Source organism: Delphinapterus leucas, chromosome X (genome assembly GCF_059928025.1).
Source record: "Delphinapterus leucas isolate spDelLeu-1000000601 "Yukka" chromosome X, BTC_Dleu_Yukka2, whole genome shotgun sequence".
In the NCBI taxonomy this organism is placed as follows: Eukaryota; Metazoa; Chordata; class Mammalia; order Artiodactyla; family Monodontidae; genus Delphinapterus; species Delphinapterus leucas.
The window spans coordinates 101,277,457-101,290,057 of NC_143150.1; the positions used below are offsets into that span (position 1 = coordinate 101,277,457).

The 12,601-nt window shown below is 44.2% G+C and overlaps 1 protein-coding gene and 2 pseudogenes across 1 annotated transcript in view; 1 reads left to right on the top strand and 2 right to left on the bottom strand.

Annotated features, from left to right (window-relative positions):
* The window catches only part of CFAP47 (cilia and flagella associated protein 47), a 546,463-nt gene that overhangs the window by 475,113 nt on the left and 58,749 nt on the right, over nt 1-12,601 (bottom strand).
* On the top strand, nt 5,118-5,640 carry LOC111171090 (ubiquitin-conjugating enzyme E2 D3 pseudogene; annotated as a pseudogene).
* Nucleotides 7,361-8,330, bottom strand: LOC149744360 (melanoma-associated antigen B4-like; annotated as a pseudogene).

The window sequence follows — 12,601 nt, forward strand, 5'->3', positions numbered from 1 at the left end:
CGGTGCCGTCTATCAGAGCCCGGGAACCCCTCCCTCTATGGTCCCGGGTCCTCCAGCCTCCGAACCAAGCCCTCACCTCCCCGAGGCCCTAGTGGGGGGAAGTCAGGGCGCTGCTCCGACCATCTCTGCCTGACAAGACGGGCGCCACCCTGTGAGCCTCCCTCCTTGGGGGAGAGACCCCCTCATTAGCACTGAGGGTCCTCACCTTGACTCTGGTTATGGCCAAGACGTCCCCCTCTGCAGAACTGGAGTCTGATTCTGCTAGATGAGGCCCTTCCCTCCCTGAGATCACACGGGTGGAATGAGGGGATGACTCAGCAGTACCTCTTCTGGGTCTCCCAGGGCTAAGAACTGTACAGAATTCTATTTGGCCCCCTCTGCTTTTGGGGGGTCCCCTCATAACACTCAGCATCATCACATGAATTCTTGTTAGGGCTCAGGTCTCCATCTCTCTCTCTGCAAAACTGAGGCCAACCCCATTAGACAGAGATCCTCACCTCACCGAGACTTTCCAGGCTGAAATCAACCTGACATCTATGGCCAGAGCTTCCTGGGGATGACAGCATCAGAGATTTTTCCGGGGCCTCCTTTTATGCTGTGCGTGCTACCCTTAGTCCACATTCAGATCCTCACCTTGACACATGATCAATCCTGTAACTCCACTCTCTGCTCTCCTGAAGCTGCTTGTCTTACATCAAGGTCCTACTCTTGTAAGAATTCCAAGTTGAAACTCAGGGTGATCCTCATATGACCATAGTCCATTGGGGCCTCCAAGAACAGGCAGCAGGGATGCAACTCTATTGGACCTCACTGTTCTGGCTGGGTCCTTCCATGATTCCTCACTCAACATGCTCACTACATCTAACAAAGCCTGGCACTCCTTCTACGGAACTGAGGTCACTCTCCTTAGTCTTTGGATAACTCCTATATTCAGGGGTGATTGTCTCCTCGGTCCTCATTCATGGGGGTTCTTATATCAGCTTCTGTCTCTTGATTAAAAGCTTCCTGGGAAACGCATATTCCTACAAACATGTGACCGGTTACCCTATTGCAAATCTTGGGAGAAAATGGGTCTCTGTCCCGAAACTGATGTAAGATTAGGAAAATGCAGCAGAAATTAAGGAACTCAGGACAGATGTTACGCTGCCAGAGAAAAAAAGCTGATATATTCCTTCTCTTCACCAGCCAGACTTAGGGTAGTTCTAAAGTATTTACTTTCTACACAGAAGGACAGAGCCAGGTAATCTTGTAAGCCCCTGATCACTTGAGGGTATCTGATTTTGCACACGCAGATGATCATATTGTTACCGAGCATTCTCTCTTTCTCTCCTTTATTCATATCTCTTGTTTATTTCGGTATTCGTACTGCTGTGGGTATGTATTCCAATCCCGTGTTTTGGTCACAGAGTCCTTCTTCTCATCACTCAAGATACATTTTGAAGTGGTAGAAGACAGTGAATTAACTGACTCATGATCAGCCTCAGGCTGGGAGGAGTGGAATGGCGCGAGCTCTGGACAAATTCAGACCAGAGGTCCAGTCCCAGCCATGTGACCTATTAGCTGTGTGAACTCAGGTCCATCACCAAGCTCTGTGAGCCTCAGGTGAAGTGGCTTTGTTAAGCCCTATTTTGCAGGGCTAGTGGCATGCAGGTAATGTACGTAGAACACCTGGCACAGCGCCTGGACCACACTGAGACTTTACACAATGTCTGTTTTTACCATGATCATGATTATTTTGGCTGCAGACGATACCACCCACCCTGAAGGAATTTTTAAATCCAGGAGATATCAGAGAATATGTGGCATTCTAGGACCTGGAACACCAAATCAGTCCAAAATGCTGTTTACAAAGAATCTTTAATTTCCCCAATAAATCAAATATGAAAATTATATTTTCCTTCCAACTGAATGAAATTCAAATATTCTAGAATTTGCTTCCAAGACTAACTCTTTCTTCCTTCCAAGCTGCCCTTTCATCTAAACTAAACAACCCCTATCGTCATTAATTTTACCGTCACCGAAAATCTACACCTCTCGTAGACTTTGCGGAATTACAACCAAAAAAAAAAAAAAAAAAAACTGAATGCGAATGCTCTTTTAATAGAATGGGCTCTGACTCCTTGTCCCCCAGCAAAGAGTATCAGCCCACTGGCTTCTGAGTTTCCAGTTTCAGACTCCTGTCATCTTTATTTCAAAGACACTCCTTGGAGATGATGTGCATAAAACACCTAGGTTGTGCACTGTGTTCACCTGCACTGGGACAGGAGCACGGGGCACGTTCCGTCCCTGCCCCGGGTGGAGATTTTTCTCTGGCTTACTCATGATTTCAAAGTAACTGTTAAGGGCAGTTTTCCATTCCAGGCTTAAGTCTCTCAACTCTGAGACCCACCATCTGAGGGTCTGGCCCCTGTTCAGTGTTTCCACAGCCTCACTGGCTGGCTCACCATACGGCCTAACTTAAAATTATCTCCCACTTCAGGACTTTTATATTGTCCTGAAGTCTCAAAGTGCCTTGCATCAGGACATTTACACTAGACTCCTCATGAGGAACCCCTCAACCCCCACTTCTTACCCCTTATTTTTATTGGTCCTTTAGATCTTTGTTCACCAGCTGCTTTCTATGAATGCTGCTCTTAGACTCTAGAATTCTACAGGCAGGGGTTGGGTCTATGTTTCTTAGCATCCCCAGTACCATCCAAAAGCCTTCTGAAGAGCAGACGCTAAATTGATATTTGAACAATTAAAGATCAGGGCTTCCCTGGTGGCACAGTGGTTAAGAATCCGCCTGCCAATGCAGGGGACACGGGTTCGAGCCCTGGTCCGGGAAGATCCCACATACCGCGGGGCAACTACGCCCGTGCGCCACAGCTACTGAGCCTGCGCTCTAGAGCCCGCGAGCCACAACTGCTGAAGCCCACGTGCCACAACTACTGAAGCCCACGTGCCTAGAGCCCGTGCTCTGCAACAAGAGAAGCCACCGCAGTGAGGAGCCCACGCACCGCAATGAAGAGTAGACCCACTCGCCGCAACTAAAGAAAGCCCTTGCAGCAACCAAGACCCAACGCAGCTAAAAATTAATAAATTTAAAAAAAAAAGATTAATAAAAAAAAAAGAGCACATGTGCAAGAAGGCAAAATACTGTGATTTCACTTCTCCCACATTCTTAAATAAGCAAATCCAGGTATATATACTTCAATTTTACAAAGAAAGACTAAAAGGAATAAAACAAACAAGAAGTGAATACCTCTTCAGATTGTTTTTTTCTGTATTTCATGATCACACAGACTTTACTGTGGAATAATTTCCTTTTTCACAAAAAATCCATATTCCAATGTTCCGAATGACAAGAAATGATTCAAGGATTTCCAGTTTGTGTTACATAATACCAAAATTCTTATTTTTCAACCTGATAAGCTGCACTAAATGTGTGAGTCATATCATTAATAAACTTAAACTCTGAAGCTAAACACATCTTTAATTGAAAGGAACAACATTTAAAAATAGAAAAAAGAAAAATCTCCGATTTGTGCATGTTGTCTAGGAACACAAATATATTATATGTTGTGTTCCCATGAGCCACACCTTGGCCCTCCACTAGTTGGAAGACTGACTGCTTTCTTTAAATACAATGTGAAGTATCTGCTCAGCCTTCACTAGGGACCGGAGGAGCTTTGGGACATGCCCTGGAACACCCACTGGCCAGCGTAGCAGTATGAGCCCTGGCTGCAGCTCTGGCTCAGGCTCTCTCTTCCTCATCTCTCAAAGCCTCTTCATACCAGGATGGGAAGGCACTGGGCTTGGTATCATTGACATTAGCCCCAAACTCACACATTCTTTTATACATCTATATCCATAACTATCCTGCAAGCACCCCATACTAGTTTACAAAGATCATGCTCATTCTTTTTTATAGCTACATAGTATAGTGCTCCACTCTGTGAATATACCATGTTTTTATCAATTAATATATTCACGGACATTGCAGTATTTTCACATCGTTGTGGATGTGTCTTCGGGGTTAATTTCTGAAAAACTGGAGTTACTGGCTCAAATGTAAATGCATATTTCCTTTTGTTGTATCGCCAAATTCTGTTTATGTTCTAATCTCATTCTTTGACGTGTAGCTGGACAGCTACACGTCAAAGAATGAGATTAGAACATTCTCTAACACCACATACAAAAATATACTCAAAACCAATTAAAGACCTAAATATACGAGTGGAAACCATAATGCTCCTAGAAGATAACATGGGTGGAACACTCTTTGACATAAATCATAGCAATATTTTTTTGGATCTGTCTCCTAAAGCAAAGGAAATAAAAGCAGAAATAAATAAATGGAATATAATTAAAGTTAAAAGCTTTTGCACAGCAAAGGAAACCATTGACAAAATGAAAAGACAACCTGTGGAATGGGAGAAAATATTTGAAAATGATATGCTCATTAAGGGGTTAACATCCAAAATATATAAACAGCTCATATAACTCAACAGTTTAAAAAAAAAAAAAACAAATAACCCAATCGAAAAAATGGGCAGAAGACCTAAACAGACATTTTTCCAAAGAAGACATACAGATGGCCAACAGGCAAATGAAAAGACGGTCAACATCATTAATCATCAGATAAATGCAAATTAAAACTACCATGAGATATTACCTCACACCTATCAGAATGGCCATCATCAAAAAGAACAGAAATAACAAATGCTGGCAAGCACGTGGAGATGTGTACACTGTTGGTGGGAATGTAAATAGGTGTAGCCACTATGGAAAACAGTATGGAGGTTCCTCCAGAAAGTAAAAATAGAGCTACCATATGACCCAGCAATTCCACTCCTGGGTATGTATCCAAAAGAAACAAACAAACAAACAAACAAAAAACAACAACCCCACCCCCTCACTAAGTTGGATGGTCTCCTTCAGGTTCTCGATGGTTCTCTGAGCCTGAGGGTTTCCACCGCTCATCTACCCTTCCCCCCAGCTTCTTCTACATGCCTCTGACCCCACCCCCTCCCAGTCCAACCTCTCTGTTTAGTAAGAAGGTGCCTGCGTCTGGCAGAGCCAGGATACGATGAAGAGACAGTCCTTCCCAGCCGCCCGGATAATCAAGACTTTTGACCAGATCTTTGAGCACACACCAGGACTGTGAGGGGCCAGAGGAAAAGCACAGACTATGGTGCTGAAAGGGATTAATAAGGAACTTAGTGATTTGGCCCGTGACCCTCCAGCACGCTGCTCTGCAGGTCCAGCTGGGGATAATATGGTTCATTGGCAAGCCACAATTATGGAAGCTAATGAAAACCCATATCAAGGTGGTGTATTCCTTTTGACCATTCATTTTCCTACAGACTACCCCTTCAAACTACCTAAGGTTGCATTTGCAACAAGAATTTATCATTCAGACATTAACACTAATGGCAGCATTTGTCTCAATATTCTAAGATCACAGTGGTCTCCTCCTTTAATTGTTTCTAACGTTCCTTCATCCGTTTGTTCGCTGCTATATGATCCAAACCCAGATGACCCCCCCTAGTGCCATAGACTGCATGGATCTATAAAACAGAGAGAGAGAAGTACAAAAGAATTTCTCAGGAACGGACTCAGAAGTATGCCAGGTATGATACCTTAAAGTCAGAATAACCTGCATTATAGCCAGAATAAACTTTAAATTACTGTTAAAAAAGGAAAAAAACACTAATTCGAAAAGATGCACGCACCCCAATGTTCACAGCAACATTACCGACAATTGCCAAGATGTATATACCACATCTTCTTTACACACACACACACACACAATGGAATACTAGTCAGCCATAAAAAAAGAATGAACTTTTGCCATTTTGCAACAACATGGATGGAGTTGGAGGGTATTATGCTAAGTGAAATAAGTGAGGTAGAGGAAGAAAAACACTGTATGATACCACTTATATGGAGAATTTCAAAAATAAAGCAAACTAGGGAAATATGACAGACTCACAGATATAGAGAACAAACTAGTGGTTACCAGTGGGAAGAGGGAAGGGGGAGGGGCAGGGGAAGGATAGGGGATTAAGAGATACAAAATACTATGTATAAAATAAATAAGCGGGCTTCCCTGGTGGCGCAGTGGTTGAGAGTCCGCCTGCTGATGCAGGGGACACGGGTTCGTGCCCCGGTCTGGGAAGATCCCACGTGCCGCGGAGCTGCTGGGCCCGTGAGCCATGGCCACTGAGCCTGCGCGTCCGGAGCCTGTGCTCCGCAACGGGAGAGGCCACAACAGTGAGAGGCCGGCATACCGCAAAAATATTAAAAATAAATAAAACTTAAAAATAAATAAAAATAAATAAGTTACAAGGATATATTGCACAACCAAGGGTATATAGCCAATATTTTATAATAACTGTAAATGGAATATAACTTTTAAAAATTGTGAATCACTCTGTTGTGTACATGAAACTTATAAAATATTGTACATCAACTATACCTCAATTAAAAAAGATCTACTCTCTTAACAACTTTCAAATAGACAATACAGTATTATTAACTATAGTCGCCATGCTGTACATTACATCCCCAGGACTTCTTTATTTTGTAAATGGTTTGTACCGTTTGGCCATTTACACCCATTTTATCCATCCTCCACCCCACACCTGTGGGAACCACCAATCTGTTCTCTGGGTGTGTTGTGTTTTTTTTTTAATTTCCACATATAAGTGAGATCATATAGTATTTGTCTTTGTCTGTCCCTCTGTGTTGTTGCAAATGGCAGGATTTCCTTTTGTTTTTTTTTTAAATGGCTGAATAATATCCGAGGGAGAATGAGAGTATGACTGTGTGTGTGAGTGTGTGTGTATCACATTTTCTTTATCCATTCATCCATTAATGAACACTTACGTTGTTTTCATGTCTTGGTTATGGTAAATAAATGAATATGGGGGGTGCAGATATCTTTTCAAAACAGTTGTTGTTCTCTTTTCCTTCAGATAAATTTCCGGGAGTGGAATTGCTGGATCACACGGTAGTTCTATTTTCAATATTTTGATGAACCTCTATAGTGTTTTCCATAGTGGCTGCATCAATTTACAGTCCCATAAACTCATATTTTCTTGAATAATTTAAGCACATCCTAAATGCAAAAGGTATATATCTTTTCCTAACTTTAAAAGGTGTATATCTTTTAAATTTTGGAAAAGAAAGACTGAATGGAGTACGCCAAACCCACAGGTGAACAATTTTAATTTGTTTTCTCTATCTTCTTATCCTATTTTACTGTGGAGTTCTTTCACATTACCAAGGATATCCCTGTTCCAATTCCATGCAGTCTTGTTCTGGATCCCATAGATGATTTAAAATTTTTCAATTTGTATTTCAAAAAACAAAATTCTTACTTCTAAATCTGATAAAGAGCAATAAGTGTGTGACCCATGTCATTCATAAGCTTGCTCTGAATCTAAATAAACTTTCTTTTGAAAAGAAAATCACTTGAAAATTACACAAAAAATAAGTCAACAGGAATTTATGCATATCAGGAACACTGGTTAACAGGCTTTTCCAACCACAAAGTGAAGAATCGGCCTCTACCTCACTCGGGGTGACAGGAGCGACTGGATGTGGCCCTGGAATGTGCACTGGCCGTGGCAGTAGTGCCAGCCCTGGCTGCAGCCCTGGCTCGGGCTCTCTCTCCCTCATCTCTCAAAGCCTCTTCATACCAGGCTGGGAAGGCAGTGGGGACCCTATCATCGACCTTGGCCAAAAACTCCAGGACTCTCATCTTGCTGGTTTCAGCTTGGGCTCTCGATCGCTGTCGCGCATCTGATGATACACCAGGTATTTTCCTGCACCAAATCTTCTGTGATAAGCTTCCTGGGCTCCACCAAGATGAAGTGCCTCCTTCCATCAAAAACACCCAAAATATTCAGGAATTCCCAGATCTCCTCCTCAGAGGCACGGTCGCCATGCAAGAAGATCACACCGAGGAGAGGCATCAGGAGCCCATTCTTCCAAAACCGCCCGCCACTGCTCCGACGCCCATCATCGGTGAGATCTAGCTTGCTGACAAGGGCATAGGAATCACCACCCGGCTTGACTTCCTTCAAGTCAAGGCCGCAGACCAGTTCCACGTGCTCAGTGGCTCTCCTTAGGATCTCAGGGAATTGTTCCCTGTACATTTTGTTGACAACCTTCAGCCTGTCCACCTTCATGATGGGTTCTTTTATATTTCTGCAGTAGGAATTGCATCAACATCCCTGCCTTCATGGTTAGAAGGTCCTTCCGTAAGCTCTCAGTGGAGGTTGAGGCTTTAGAGCGACGTGCACTTTCTCATCTTGGCTCTTGACATCTTTTTCAGACATTGCGCATGAAATAGCTGAGAAGTAACAATGGTGGATGTGGATCTCTGAGGCTCCTAGGAATGCCAGCCACAGGGGAGTCCAAGGAAACATCCCCAAAACAGGAGAGGAAGAGAAGGGGGACTCTTCCCTGCTGAGTGGTTTGAGCACCCTGGAGATCCTGGGTCTCACCCCGGGCATGCTGGCATTTCTCACGAGCACTGAGTTTACTCTTGTGACCCTAGGGAATGATGAGTGTGATCAGGAACAGCAGGCGGGAGTGTGGGTGATGCCCGCACTTGGAGGAGGGAGGAGGAGGGGGAATGAGATGGTGTGAGGACCTTCAGCAGGGAGATTCCACATAAGCTTTAACCAAGTCCATCTCTGCAGGTTTCCTTGAGGGCACTGCCCTAGGACTCTGCAGGGCTCTTGTTCTCCTGGTCGACCTGTCCCTGAGAACCCAGTGGAGAAACGGTGAGCCTTAGGCTGTAGCCTGCCTGCCCTGTGTTTTACTGACTAGGGTGATAGCATGGTTGATAGTGGAGCCACTTGTGTTTTTCAGTGTAGGGAGTCTTCTATGTTTAGCTTCAGGATTATCATGACAGCTCTTAGCAAGGCCTGGAAACTCCCCTCTCTGTTACTCTAAAGTTGACACCCCAAAGCTCTCCGGGACCCACAAGAAGGAAGTGAGAGGGGCACCTCAGCCCACCACTCTTATCAGGGAGAACCCAGTAGTTAAAGCTCTGTGGGTACCTCTCTGTCCTGAGCTTGTTAGATCCTAAGTCATCATTTGGAGTCCTCACTTGGATACCACACAGGGTCATGGACTCTTCCTTTTGCTGACTGGGGGCTGGACCTTCAGACCAAGGATCTCACCTCCTTCCAGAACTCATATAAAATGGGATGGGGATCCATGAAAGAAATAATTGATAAGCTAGATTTCATTCCCTTAAATTTCTAATCTGCAAAAATACACCATCAAGAGAACAAGAAGATGAGCTACAGTCTCAGAGGAAATATTTGCAAAAGACAGATCTGATGAAGGCTTTTATCCAAAGTATACAAGGAACTCTTAAAATTCAATAAGAAGGAAACTAACAACCCGATAAAAAAAATGGACAAAAGATATGAACAGATACAGATATGAACAGGATATGGACAAATGGAAAAATGGACAAAAGATATGAACAGGAAGATATACAGATGGCAAACAAGCATATGAAAAGATGCTCACCATCATGTACCATTAGGGAACTGCAAATTAAAATTACAACCAGAAACCACTACGTGCCAAAATCCAGAGGACTGACAGCGCCAAATGCTGGTGAGGATGGGATTCAACAAGAACGCTTTCATTGTTGGTGGTGATGCAGATGGTATAGCCACTTTGGAGGCCAGTTTGCAAGCTTCTCAGTAAACTAAACATATTCTATACTGTCGGTGGGAATGTAAATTGGTCCAGCCACTATGGGAAACAGTATGGAGGCTCCTCAAAAAATCAAAAATAGGGCTTCCCTGGTGGTGCAGTGGTTGAGAGTCCGCCTGCCGATGCGGGGGACGTGGCTTCGTGCCCGGGTCCGGGAGGATCCCATGTGCCGCGGAGCGGCTGGGCCCGTGAGCCATGGCCGCTGAGCCTGCGCGTCTGGAGCCTGTGCTCCGCAGCGGGAGAGGCCGCAGCAGTGAGAGGCCCGCGTACCGCAAAAAAAAAAAAAATCAAAAATGACATATGATATTGTCGGCAATCCCACTACTATCCAAAGGAATTGAAATCAGGACCTTGAAGAGATATCTGCATTCCCATGTTCATTGCAGCATTATTCATAATAGCCAAGCTATGGAAGCAACCTAAATGTCCACCGATGGATGAATGGATAAAGAAAGTGTAAAGTATACATACAATGGAATATCATTCAGCTTTAAAAAGAAGCTAACTTCTCCAGCTATGACAGCGTGAATAAATCTAGAGAACATTATGTTCCAGTGAAATAAGCCAGACACAGAAGGACAAATACTACATGATGTCATTTATATGAGGAATCTAAAATAGTCAAAGTCAGAGAAGCAGAGAGTAGAGTGGTGGTTGCCAGGGGCTATGGAGATGGGGAAAATGAGAAGGTTTTAATCAAAAGTTACAAAGTTTCAGTTATGCAAGGTAAATCCTAGGGATCTACTATATAGCATACAGTTTATAGTTAAGAATACTACATTGTACACTTTCTAACAGGTTAAATCTTATGGTAAGTGTTCTTATCACACACACAAAATAAAAAGGGTGGGAGGAAACATTTGGAGGTCATAGATATGTTTATGGCATAAACTGTGGTGACTGATAGCTTCACAAGTGGATACTTATCTCCGAACTCATCAATTTGTATACATTAAATATGTACGGTTTTTGTACGTCCATCCTACCTCAATAAATTGTTTTTTTTTTAAAAAAACAACTAAACATACTCTTACCATACAATCTAGTAATCATGCTCCTTGGTATTTACCAAAATGAGTTGGAAACTTACCTCCACACAAAAACCTGCACACCGATGTTTATAGCAGCTTTACTCATAATTGCCAAAACTTAAAAGCAACAAAGGTGTCCTTCAGCAGGTAAACGGATAAATAATGGAATACTGTTCAGTGCTAGAAATAAATATCAAACCATGAAAAGACATGGAGGAACCTTAGACGTGTATTACTAAGTGAAAGAAACTAATCTTAAAAGGCTACATGCTGCGTGATTCCAACAACATGACATCCTGGAAAAAGGCAAAACTATAGAAAAAGCAAAAAGACCAGTGGTTGCCAGGGGTTGGGGGCAGGGAGGGATGAATAGAGCACAGAGAATTTTTAGGGTAGTGAAATTACTCTGTATGACACTATAATGGTAAATACAAGTCATCATACGTTCGTCGGAACCCACAAAGTGTACAACACCAAGAATGAAGCCTAATGTAACTCTGGACTTTGTGTGCTAATGATGTGTCAATGTAGCTTCATAGATCGTAGCAAACGGCCCACTCTGATGGGGGATGTTGATAGTGGGGGAGGTGTGAGCTGCGTCGGGGAAGAGGGTACATGGGAACTCTTTGTACTTTCTGCTCCATTTTGCTGTGAACCCAAAACTGCTTTAAAAAAAATTAAAGTGAACTAAAAAAAAAAAACTGATGGGGGGTGGTGGTTGTTGCTCAGCCTCACACCCTTCCCTGGGGATTTAAGTCTTGAGTGCAGGCGCAGGGCCAGTTTTCCCCTCTATGCAAGAGTGGGTGGGCCTCTCAGTCCTCACTCAGTTTCCTTGATTTGACTCCTGGCAGGGCCTGAGGCTCCCCTCTTTCTCAACCTGAGGACATTTCTTCAGAGAAAGGCTCTTATTTCCCTGAGATCCAATAGGAGGAGGTGAGGGTGGCCTTACTTGGCCACACCTGCCACGCCGTGAGTGACAACTGTATCAGGCAGGTTGAGACCATATGATGGTGATCCCACTCAGGGTTCTAACTCAGTACCCTAAATCTGACTCACGTGAAGGCCTAAGATTCCCCCCTCTGCTGCCCTGGGACCTCCCCCTCAAACCAAGTTCCTCACTTTTCTGTGATCCCCGAGAAGGATATGAGGCCGTCTCTTCCTGACATTTACACCAGGATCTGTCACGGCAACAGGGAGGATTCTGTGAGGTCTCCGCTGATATGGGTTTGGTGGGCCCTGAACTCTTCAGGGTGCTCACCTTCCTCCTGACACACCTTGGAAATCCTATCTCTACTGACCTGAGTTGGCCAACCTCAGGCCAAAGTCTTCACTTTCTCAACCTCTTACGTGGAAATCAGGTTCAGCCACATCTTGCCAAGGCTGTCTGGGGACTCTGAGGGCTGACGGCAGGGTCAGGAGTCCATGGGACACACTGTTCGGGGGTGGCAGGTGTGCTTCCTTCATTCCTCATTCAGGGTCCTGACCACCACATGTGGCAGAGACTGGGACTCCTCCCTCTACTGACCTGAGCTCATCCTCCTAGGTGGGACTCACAAGTCCCTGAGGACCCTGAAGAGTTAAGTGAGGGCATGCTCAGGCTGACAACTTTGCCTGGCATGTTGCTCTCCCCAGGCCACCCGTAAGGGGCCCTTCATCGTGGCTCCTGTTTCTTGATTAAAGGCTTCCTGGGAAAGGGCCCATCCCTGCAAACTCTTGACTGGTTTCCCTATTGCAAACCCTTCAGAGACTGGGTCTCCGTCCCAGGAGTGATGTGAAGTAGGGAAGTTGTAATGCAAGGCAGGATGGATGTGCTGTCAAAGAAAGAAAATACATTGGTT